Source organism: Oryzias melastigma, linkage group LG3, assembly GCF_002922805.2.
Source record: "Oryzias melastigma strain HK-1 linkage group LG3, ASM292280v2, whole genome shotgun sequence".
NCBI classification, from domain to species: Eukaryota; Metazoa; Chordata; class Actinopteri; order Beloniformes; family Adrianichthyidae; genus Oryzias; species Oryzias melastigma.
Window position 1 is genome coordinate 29,637,412 of NC_050514.1, and position 12,257 is coordinate 29,649,668.

At 35.3% G+C, this 12,257-nt stretch overlaps 2 long non-coding RNA genes across 2 annotated transcripts in view; both read left to right on the forward strand.

The window, feature by feature from the left end:
• The window catches only part of LOC112161277, a 22,025-nt gene extending 15,037 nt beyond the window's left edge, over nucleotides 1-6,988 (forward strand). Inside the window, exons 4-5 of the long non-coding RNA XR_002921842.2 lie at nucleotides 2,140-2,221; nucleotides 6,593-6,988. This is a non-coding gene — a long non-coding RNA (uncharacterized LOC112161277). The remainder of the gene's footprint in view (nucleotides 1-2,139; nucleotides 2,222-6,592) is intronic.
• A 237-nt stretch (nucleotides 6,989-7,225) lies between these two features.
• On the forward strand, nucleotides 7,226-11,563 carry LOC112161278. Its single transcript, XR_002921843.2, has 3 exons — nucleotides 7,226-7,337; nucleotides 8,517-8,624; nucleotides 10,522-11,563. It is a non-coding gene; the product is annotated as an uncharacterized LOC112161278 (long non-coding RNA).
• Nucleotides 11,564-12,257: the final 694 nt, after the last annotated feature.

Genomic DNA, 12,257 nt, shown 5'->3' on the forward strand with positions numbered 1-12,257 from the left:
GCATCCTGATTGGCTGTAGACCATCGTCGGTCAGTCTCCTCATGTTACCAAATCTACAAATATCTTCCATCGTGATCAGATCTTTGATTTTATTCTATAATACTGGGTCGTTATTTGTTTTTTTTATATAAAGATTTGAACTTTGAGAGTTTAAACAATAAAGAAAAGGGTGAAAATGTTCATGTCTGTCTAAGAAAAGTGCATAAAGTATTTAGTGAGGTTAGCAGATTATTTTTAAAGCCTACATCTAGTGATAAATTGATATGTGAGGATTGTGGACTTTGGTTTGATTTTTGTCAGGTTTTGGTCATGTTCTGTTTTAAATTGCCCCTTAATTGCATCAGTTTCATGTTTGTCATGATCCAAAGCTGTCTGCAGTTCAGTTCAGTCCATAAAAGTGTCTGATTTTCAGTTCTTCCTTGTCAGGTCATCTGCTCTGTTATGTCACTGTTTTGGTTCTCCGTGGGTTCTTGTGATTTTTTCTGTTTTTTTAAATAAATGTTTTAAGTTTCTTCCACCTCCTGTCTTTGGGTACTCCTCCACAAACACTTCCTGACAGATCTTCATTCTGAACTAATAACCAAATTCTGAGCCAATATTACTAACATGTTTTTCCCTTTGAATTTGTGGAAGTCAGTCGTCAATGTTTCAAAACCGTCCTCCACCTCGCTCTCTACCTGGAACGATGCTTTGCAGAGACAAACGACCGTGGAGGAATCATTTTCACTTGCTATTATTTTTCCATTTCCATAAAATATACGCGTCATCTTATTTTTGCTAAAAATGTAATTATAGGTATGATTATATTCAATTTAATCATTTTTATTCTCAAAATAGCTGTATTTTCTGTGAGGTCAGGCAGCGCAGAGTTCTGCCTCCAACAGATTGCGCAATGTCGTACCATAAGGGGACCATACCATTAAAAAATATATACTTTTTGACTTTTTAAGTGTATTATACTGTTCATTCCTCTCTATAAAGAATATGAAACATAGCGGTGGGCGGAGCCTCAAGAAACGAGTCGTTTTGCTTCCAGATAGAAAAAATTCAAGGAAACGACTACTATTTCATGAATAATTTGTCTTTTAGTGGATATATGGACATAGTTCACTCTAAAAAGGCTTAAGAAAATCATTGTATGGCTTCTAAAGCTTACTTAGCGTATTCTAAAAATATAATTCTTAATTAAATGTTTTTGTAGCCATTTTTATTTGTACTCGCCTTCCATTTAATCCATCTGATAATCCCTGAGGTTTCACCCCCCCCAGGAGGATCCGTTTTTATGAGTTTTGCCTCACCGAGAAGGAGGGTTTAAGATCACGGATAACCAGTTTAGTTCAGCGATCAGCTGTTGTTTAGATTTTATGACTGATTTTTTGTTTTTGGACACTTAACAGTGTTAAGCTCCCTGAGACCATAGTGTTGTAATATCAGACTATATAGATAAAATTGAATTAAAAATTAATATATTTCACGTTGTTTTGTGTTAAAGTCTCATTAAAGACAGAAGGTGAAGCATCCAGTAGCTCTGTTTGTTCTTTAGCTGTGGTTGCCACTAAAGTTTAATAAGTATTTTATGCTCTGACTGACAGTAAAAATGTTGGGAGTAAAATCAGACAAAATTTTTTTATGGTTGGACTTTCAATCAAAACAGGAAGTGACAAAGAATGGACGACGAGTGTCAGACTAACACATCTTCATTGAGAATGAATGACTAAAACCAAAAGAAGTTAAACACTGATGGTACCTTCAGGCTCTATATTGTTATTTATTCATCTATGGTCAGACTTGATCCCATTCACGCATGGAGACCTCAGCCTAGAGCCAAATCGCCAAAGATTTTTGGATTTATTTGTTTCTGCACATCCTTCTGTATCACAAATGAACCATATTCCTAAGATCTCTCCTTATTGAAACTCAGATATGTGTTTATTCCAGTGCTAAATACACTGAGCAGTCTTCTGTCCTCTACCACTACCCGTAGATATGATCACGTCTATTTTGAGACACAAACCTTGCTCAATCTTTCCCCTCTTGCCAAAAAAAGCTGAATCTATCAGTACAGAAGTCAGCCAGAACCACCTGCCGTGACATCTTAAACAGGCCCTGAATGACTGCTGTATCTCCCCGGGATCACAGGTGATCTGCTGTGACAGGCAGGTGTTTTGTATGCTGTTCAGAGTCTCTTCAGACCACCATCTGCTCCCCCAGCATCCTCCTGGTGAGCTCGCACACACACACACACACACACACACACACTCGTGCCTGCCTCCAGACAGCTCGTGGATGTCTTTGTGCTGGATGCCCTCTTCAGCCCTGCTATTCATCTACACTTTCCCTGACACGGTCCACCTCAATACTGAGGCGACGAGTCAAACCGCAGTACAAGTGTTTTCTAAGCAGCAGAATTTGGCCCGTCAACAGCTTTGCTATAAAACTGCGAGGAGGAAAGGAGCACAGTAACAATTAGTGTCTGCAAAGGACCCAGAGACGCTGTGAATATGCATGTTCCCCTCTCCCCTTTCTTTGATAAAAATGCACAACTCACCAAGAGGCGCTGAGCAGAAAGATTAAACCGGGTAAGCCACCGTGCTGCCAGCATCTTTTGAATTTTACATCTCACAAGCCAGGAGGCAAAGTTTATCCCTCTGACATACTCCAGCGCTTTTTGTTGGATCTGAATGCCTGGATGGGTGTATCTGATGAGACACAGGAAAGCTCTTCACCAATGAACCAGAACAGCGGAGGCAGAACTTCCAACTGATCTGCTTCTGGACAGGCTTCAGGTCCCACCAGGTCCCTGACGTCAGGTCAGCAGGAGAGGAGATGACACTTTCAGACATCAAACACAGTCAAAAAAAACAGGAAACAGGTCACGAACAAACCCCCCAAAATTTGGGACAATACAGGACACTGCTTCTTTCAAAATGAGCCTTCTTTCTATGTAAATGGAGCAAATCTGTGGGGTTTTAATTAGTGATTGTGAGGTGGTTTTCTGTTCTCCTCTTATTCAGGTCAGAAACACAGGTGTGTGTTTTGCATAAAAAGCACAGGAGCAGCAAAGGCTGAGCCGACGTGTTTTTGCAAAAAGGTTGAGGCTGTTTGTTTAACTGAGCTGTGAAATAAAATGACACAGAATATGTTTCAAATGTCAGCCTCTTGGTTTTTATGCTTAAACAAGAGGAAAACTGCAGCTGAATCTTTCTCCTGGTGTCATTTTCCTGCTTTAACCTGCTGTGAAAAACTTCACTTTTAAAGTGGAGCTTGAAAGTATGAAGAATAAAACCACAAAACGAAGAAAAGAGGATCTCATGAAACAAAAAGTTTAAAAAAAATGATTATAAAGTAAATTGCACAGGTTAAGATTACTAGATTTAAAAAAAGTATTATTTTACATTTATTCATTATCAATAACAGAACTAGGGGACCAATTCTTAACAAAAGGAACAAAGTTTTAAGGGTAAATAAAAATTTAATAAAATTCAAATGCACATGAATGTGTAAAGATGATTATAAAACAATTAAAATACTCAGTTTATACCAAAAATTTAAAACAAATGAAAAATAAATTAATAATTAATACTAATTTGAAAAAATATGTATTTAAGAAATTTTGAAAAAAATATGATGAAACTTGATAGTACCAATTCAAAACAAATGAAATGAAAATGTCTAGAATAAAACCAAATTAAATTATTTGTAAAAATGCAAATGTCATAAAATGTAATGTTCACAAGAAAAGGGAAAGTTGAAGCCTGAACCTGAAAGTTTAAATCTATGGGCTCAACATAAGACTATAAAAATTTGGAACCACAACTGCCTGTTTGCACATAAATCAACTTTCATCACACTTGGACATCATTGGACAATTTGATTTGTGCCCCTCCACTCATAAAGACATATTAAGACAGGGGAATAATTCGCAACTGCAACTTCAGGAGCTCAAACACAGTTTTTTGCTTCACATCTGCAAAAAAAATGTTCAAAAAGAAAAAACTTTAAAATTATTTCACAAATCTTTTTTACGGCTATGAAAACCCTTTTTACACAATTGCAAACCTACATTTTTTGGGCAGATTTATTTTGCTGTTTGATGAAACTTCATTTATGTGCAAACATGCAGTTGCAGCTGGGAATCTTTACGGCCTTATTTAGAGCTCATTCATCATCCAGCTGAAGGACTTCTGTCATGTCTGGCTCGCTTTGGAACTTCTAAAGCATCCAAAATATCTAAATGAGCTTCAGAGCCGATGACAAACTATGGACCGGGAGACCGTGAAGAAAAAACAAGAAATTCTGCCAAACATCTGGCAGCTCTAGAGGAGGTAGAGCTGTTGAGAGGTGGAGAGAGTATTTCGAGGACCTTCTCAAGCTTTCTGACAAGACTTCTGACAAGGAATGGAACATCTTTCAGCCTCCCTGGGAAAATCTGTAGGGTTTTGTGGAAGAGAATTTGTGGTTCCTAAAAGTTGAATCACTTAAAGTCCACGTTGATCACTTGAGTGATCTTGATCCACTAAAAAGCTTTCCTAATGGTCTTTAAATTATGATTATGCAGTTTTTAACTAAAATGAGGAAAACCTGTGCGGTTTTCTTGGACATAGTTCATTAAATATTTGCCTCCAAATTGTGGGCAGGAGCAAGAGCAACCCCACCCCCCTTCCTATTACCCAAAGTGCCGAGCAATGTTGGTGCTGATGTAGTTTTGAGTCAGATGCTCAGACAACGAAAACCAATACGTACATGAATTTGTTTGTTTCCAAGTGGATGTTTGGGCTCAACTCTGTATTTTCTACATAACAAATCAACACTTTTTTAACCACATTTTTTTCATCCTGATTTACAGCAATTTGAATAAATAAATCATCAGAAATGGAATTCCAAACCTTGACCCTCTTTATCAGAATTATGCCACAAAAACACGATTTTAATCAAAGTGGGTCTATAAGGTTTTGTGCGGCTGGTCTGTGTGTTTATTGAGTTTTTTGAGAAGACGTTTCCTTTTTCTACATGTAAAGATTACAGTTAGAACAGACTTTGACTTTCCTCTTAGGTTAGCTTTCTTTTACCATGACTTTTGGTAACGGGTCAGTTTTGACCCGTATTTTTAAAATACACTTTTTAAAAAATGTTATCTTATTTTTTGTTGTTATATGTCCTTATCAATTAAATTATTAGCTTCAATGTTTTGTAGTTTGGACTTTTTTTTAGCTTCCGCCTCATTTAAATTTTAGAAAAAATGGTAAAATGTGTCTAAGAAAAATTATATGAATAAATAAAAAACTGCTTGGACATTACATCACACTTATGTGTTAGATTTATTTATTCATTTGATCTTATTTTACTTTATTTATGTATCAATACTAACAACATTGTTGGTGTTAAGGTCAGTTTTGATCCATATGTACACTACTTAAAAAAAAAAAAAAATCCCGTCTGGATTACAAAACTTGAAAATAAATACAAATAAAAGCCAGAAAAAAAATATATAGATTACACAAAGGTAAACAAGGAACAACAAATTAATTTAGTTGGCATAAAGGTTATTGACAAATAAATTATTTTTGGTACTTTTATGCTTTTAAAACTAAAAATACTCCAAAACAAAAGAAGTCTTAATAGGATTTTGAGTCTTTGTGACCAAAAGCAATGAAGATAAAATAATGTGTGATAGGTTGTCCAGCCATATATTTAAAGAAAATACCAGAAGGCAGATAATAATGAGAGAAGTTGGAGTCTGTGTTACTTAGACTTAAAAACAAGAAAAAAAAAAGCAAAAATGATTCCTTTAAACAACATGACAGACGTGTTTGAGCTGAAAAACTGATAGTGATAACAAATGTTTAAGTCTAACTGGAAATTATAGTCAATAATTTAAGTAAAATGTGTATATAAATGGACTGACTTGGAGCATGAAATAGATTCTGTTTGGAACATTTATTTCCATGAAATAAATGATTTGAACAATTAATCAGTCGTAATAAAAGAAATCCTGAACATGTGACGAGTAAAAAATACTTTTTTAACATCTTAAACTAAGTTCTGCAACAAAAAATGTAAGATTTTGCTTTAATATGTTACTTTATGAGTTTTTACCAAACATCTAAATGTGTTTCAGCAGTTTTTCCGTCTTGAAACGAACTGAAGGAGCTTCAACAGTCACAACATCTTATTGTGGAGTTCTGAAGCAGCAAAGAGAGCATGCAACTTTTCCTGCAGTGAAAACAAAACGACTAAAGGATTGTTTTGGTCATTATACATACTTGAAAGGCTTTTCCTCCTTTCAGTTGTTGGTATGTCTGTGTTGGAGCCATTATCTCTCACATTCACGAGGCATTTCCGTGCAGTCAGGAGCCGAGGGATACATCATTCCTCGCCTCCCATTTGCATTCACTTGATATTTCCAAACCGGCCGTGCGCCGGCCCTCGCTCCTGTGGTCCTCCTCTGCTCCTTCCTTTTAACTCTGCGAGGGAGAAAGATTTATCATTTGAATACATGCACGGCCGCTAATTTGCAGGAAAGTGAACCAGAGACTGATGCTTCCTGCGACCCAAATCTGCCGTGACTAATTATTCTGTCTACCTTTTTCAGGTCGCTCCGGTGTCACTGAGCCACACTCCAGCAATGTTAAGTGGTGCTACCCACCACTGATTTAAATAGAAAAATAGGGACTGCTCTATATTAACAGAAAAAAATTACATGCAAGACGAGTCCTTTACTTCACCGGGGAAAGAGAGAGTAGTAGAGGAATAAAGTCGAATTTTCTTTGCTTTTTGTTTGGTCATTTTTCACAAGGAGATATTCACTGTTTTTACACACACTTCATTTTCTGCTCCAGACGACATGCAGAATTCTATTTTTTTTCTGTAAGTGTTGCTTCTGAGAACATTTTTTTGGTCAACTTTATCCGTCGTACCTTGAACTTTGTAAATATTTTCATGCCAATAAATTTCTAGACATGCATGACACCTCCCTGAAATTCAGATATCGTTTCATAGTTATATTTGTATACATACATACAGTTGGTTAAGTACAAGACTGGCACACGGGTAACCAGGGTTTAATTCCCAGAATGCACCATGAGCTTCAATAGGACCCAAACCTGGGTCTCCCTGCGCCTGTCCCCAGCCCAGTTCAAATGCAGCCATTTCAATAATACATTAACTAATATATAAATCTAAAACTGATTCCGTCTGCCCCTCCAGGTTTCCACTATTCCTGGTTTTCTTCATGAGTGGATCGGAGTCTCCAGATTCTCAAAGTCTCAGAAATATCTTTCAAAATAAGATTTATCATCAGTTACTTCTTTGATTCACAGACACCGGTTCTGGATGTGGTGAGTCAAACTGATCTTACGTTCCCAGAAGTTTGGTTTGTCACTATTTTTCCCAAAATTTACAAAGATATGTGGAAATTGCTTTATTTTTGTTTTTTCATGGGTCCGTTTGGACATTTCCTTTTCTTATAATATTACCAGATAAAATTACTTTATTTGTGTTTGTGTGGGTTATAAACACACAATTTTTAGGGCCTGAAAAAAAAAATTAACTGCAAACCTGGGAAAAAAATCATCACAGTTAATTGGGATTATATATAATTATAATAATATAATATAATATAATTTCAGTTAAAATATTTGCAGACCACTTATCTGCGAATAATCACAAAATGAAATCACACAAAAAACTGTATATTTCTGTCAATGGCTTTAAAAAATATATCAGATTAATCAAACTTTTTTTGTGATTAATCACCAATAATCTCAATGTTTTACTAGGTAAATTTGATGACAACATGTGGCTATTGAACCAAAAAAAGCCAGAGAGAAATTTTTCCTTCATTTTGATTTTTTTAAATGATTAAATTTATCAAGTGCTAACCCAGAAGAGTAATTTATGTGAACAAAACACATCAACAATAAGATAAGCAGAACTCTAAAGACTTTTATTTCTGCAGTTTTACTCCAAGAAAACAGAGATGCTGACATACAGCCACAAGAAACGGAATGACGTTCCGGACACTGTTCTGTATCATTATTCAGGCTGCTTTCAAACAATGTTTTCATTCATCTTCTGGACAAAAACAAGTGAACTTTCTCTCTGAACTGATGCTTTATTTAACTTATCGCTTTCCTTTGCTGCTCATTCGAGGCTCAGTGACGCGTTATCGTGTTACCGTGACACTTTATGTGAAAAATATCAAGATTAAAGTACTTGAATGATTAAATATGTATTTCTTTTGTACATAATTGTGGTATAAGTGGGATACCTGATGAAGTGTTTTAAAGCCTGGACCGCCGATTGCATCAATGAATATTAACGTGTTAATGATTTTTGATTAAGCGCGTCCGTTAACGCGTTAACGTTTGCAGCTCTAATAATTTTCCAACTAGTCTAATCTTTTTAGGTGACAAACAGACCTCCAAAAAATGAAAATTAAGAAACGTATTCACATCTCTGTTTGTCAGAGATGATGCTGATGAATCATTAATGCTGATTCTTGTCTAAATCAACAGGTGACCCCCTGAGAGGTGAGATAACAGTCTGTCAGCCCTGGGAAAGCATAACCAGAGGCATAACCAGAGGCTTTCTGCTCCATCCAGAAATGCTGCTGTAATTATCAGGTGATCACCAAGAGCAGAGATAACGCTGCAGCTCTCAAATCGGTTCCCTGGTGTGAGCAGTGGGAACTCAAATTTTAGTTTTGGAGTTTGAAGATAAACTTCTCCATAAATCTGGCTGTGCTGAGCAGACGGGGATTAGAGACAGGCTGACTGCTTATATTTAGAGGCTCTCGCTGCAAAAACATGCTGCTCAGTTGACTCGCACCGAATAAGCCACAGATTAAAAATAAATACGTTCACGCCTCTTATATTACAAAGGTGGGTAAAACTATAAACGTCAAGAAGAAACGCAGAAGCTTTATGATGCAAAAGGTGAGCTTAATCTGCCTTCATAAAGTGAATTTTCTATTCGGACTCAGTTGACGTTAACACGTTTACAAGAAAAGCTGAAGCCAAAACCCTGCAGCATTAAAAACTACAGATGGTTAAATAATTTCTGGCAGCAGGAACTTCATCCTGAAAAAATATTGAAATAGATTCTCTAAGTATTGGAAAGAGGAAAACGTCATGTTCAGGTCTAAACTTGATTTTCACAGAGAATTTCCACAAATTTTATAACTGGGAAAAAACTTTATCAAAAGATCTCACAATCTTGTCGTGACTGGAGATTAAATGATCAAATTAGTAATCTGAAGAGCGTTAGAAAGATTAGGAATTTGTAATAAAAAGTACAATAAGGATGATCAAATCTAAATTTCCTCGCTGAAAAAAATGTCCTTAAAACAAGTTAAAAATATAGATTGCAAGATGTTTTTCCTTGTAATAAGTAAAAAAAGTTTTTTTTCAAATGAAAAATAATATTTTCTGGTAGGATTTCATAAATTAATTAGGGATGCCCTGCGTTAGCCATAAACATTTATGTTTAGGAGCTGTGATAATTGGATAATTGTCCTATATGTTTGACAATCAACCTGCAATTGATGCTCCTCATTGGCTAAGCACACCTGATCCAGGTAATCTATAGCAGATTAGGCAGGGATTCTGGAGGCCGGCCCTCGAGGCCTGGATTTGGACACCCCTAGGTTAAGGTGTTTAAACAAAAAAGTTTTATACCATTAAAGCTGATATATTTATGTTCATTTTTATTTATGTTCATATTTTATGTACTACAACAGACCAACTATTCTTATTTCTAGACCTATTAAAATAAGACAATATCAAATTGTCAAAATTATTTATAAATTGTCAGTCAAAAAGCTAGAGATTTGACTTAAAAAAGGATGTTTACAAGATCACATGATTTAACGAGATATTCAAATAAGTCGCTACATCTTACTGGTAAAGTAGTTTTGTCTTGTATTGTAAAAAATATTTAAGGTAAACACAGAACAAAAATACCTGGAGATATTTTGTGTTTTCCAGTATAAACTTCTAAAAGTTAATCTAATTTAAATGACATCAGGTGTGTGTGACAGACTTTTTTGATAAACAATTGCAAAAAGGAAAGTTTTGGATTTCTCATCAAAATTCTCACAAAGTCTTCTGTCAGGAACAAACTGTCCTGAAACAACAAGATTTTGTTTTTAGTCAAGCACAGAGGGGCATGAAAGTACAAAGAAAAGTTGGACTTTTACCCAGGAAAATTATTTATGATGGTGAAACGTCAAAGATAAGAGCTAAAGTGAACATTATTAAATCACAATAACTTTTACCCGGCAACAAGGCTTTTAACATCTGCTAACGTGGTTTAATTTAGGCTTCTGTTTGTGAGGCTTTGGCTCAATTCCATAAAGGAAGATTCCTTAAGGAGTTGTTGTGTCACTCTATGCATCATTCTCAGTTTTGTCTATTGGTTCAATTTGAAACAAAAGCTAAATGCCCCGCCTTTCTGCACAGCCAATCACAAACATATTTTCCCCTCTAAACTTATGACTGGTCGTCTCTCTCTGCATTCCAGACATTTTGTTGGTTGTCCTCCACCCTGTTCTCCACCTGGAGCGAAGCTTTGGAAGGTCTGGACTCTAACCATGGTTATACATCCGTGGTCAGAGTTCATTCCAAGCACACCAGGCATCTGCAGCCTAAAAACGTCAAAAATGTTAAAACTTTATTCATTCACATTTTTCTGTAACACTTTTTTACCCACAATCCTAATATTTTTCCTTGTTAGAATATTTTCTGTTATATTATGTGTGCTACTCTTGGCAAAAAAAAAAAAAAATCTATTGTTTAACAAAGTTAAATGTTGTTCATCCAAGTCAAAAATAAGGTCAAATAAAATCCTAAATAAAATTCCGTTAGGCTTGTAGAATCAGCATTCAGCTCACGCTAAATAATAAAAAGCAAGAACAATGCAATGGCGCTGCTGCTGTTAATTATGTGCTGATGTAATGTCACGTCACATTTGTTTGTTAATGTTGCATGGCGGAAAACGATGTGGTTTGATTTGACTTCATCAAGCTGTTACTGATCTGCATCCTGAAATGATCGACTGACTTTTAAAGCCCTTCCTGAAGTTCCTGAAACTCCAGCTCCCGTGTCAAACACCGGAATTAAATTTGGTTTAAAAAATATATTTTAAAAATTATAGAATTTTTTTTTTTTTGACACCAAAGAGTAATCAATTACTGCAATTGGTTGGCTTGGCTTAAGGTAATGTTTCTTTTAACTTCTATATCTCTGGAACAGTTTAAATCACAAAGTTCCAAGATTATTTTGCAATAAATTGATGAAACAAAAAGTGTGGTTAATTTGGACTCATATTTTTAATGGTTCACTTTAATTATTTATTTATTTATTGTCTTTTTTTTCAAAACTGACATTGGATATTTTTATATGGACGCCTCACTGGAACTGTTACAGCTTGCTTTGAATGCTTAAAAATGTTTGTTTTACAAGTTTAGAAGCCTATTCTAAATGTTAGCAGGTTAAAAACAAAGTTCTCCAAGAAATTCAGAACCATCAAAAAGATATAAATTCATATAATTAGTTTGTTGCATTGAGTTTGGAGAATTAAAGGATATAAAAGTGGAGCAAACTCAGGCGGAGAGACGTTTAACATTGACCATTTACATAAAAATCTATCCAATCGGATCCACAGATGTAAAAAACAAAAAGGTTTCTTTAGAAAACTCACAGTCCAGAACAGGGTCAGTATGTTAGGTCAGAAAAAGTCTTGAAGGATGAAACAGAAATAAATGGTTCAACAGAAGTAACAAGAAGAAAAACCTCATTCCAGAGCTGCAGTACTTCTGTGTTCTCGCGGTAAGTGCATACTTATAAGTAGTGCTGTCGGGATCAATTATTTGTGCGATTAATTACATGTTACTTGTAATTAATTCATTTAATTAATCTATTTTAATGGCAATTCTTTTTACCTAATAATTGCTTGTTATTTTTAATTAAAGTTGTGACATTTTAGCAAAGTAAAACATCAAATTACAACTAAAAAAACGTAAAGTTTTCCTGAAATAACAGACTTAAGGTGCATTCACATTGATTCACGTGACGGACTCGTGTGCCCCGCCCCTCTTTTTCCACAGGTGCTCATTACTTCAGAAATCAGTCAGAACTAAAATGACATCAAGTCAGTCAATATTTATTAAAACATGTTGACAAATAGAGAAATTTAGGATGCTTCCACTGAACTCAGTCTGTTTAAAATATATATATATATATATATTTAAAATTTTG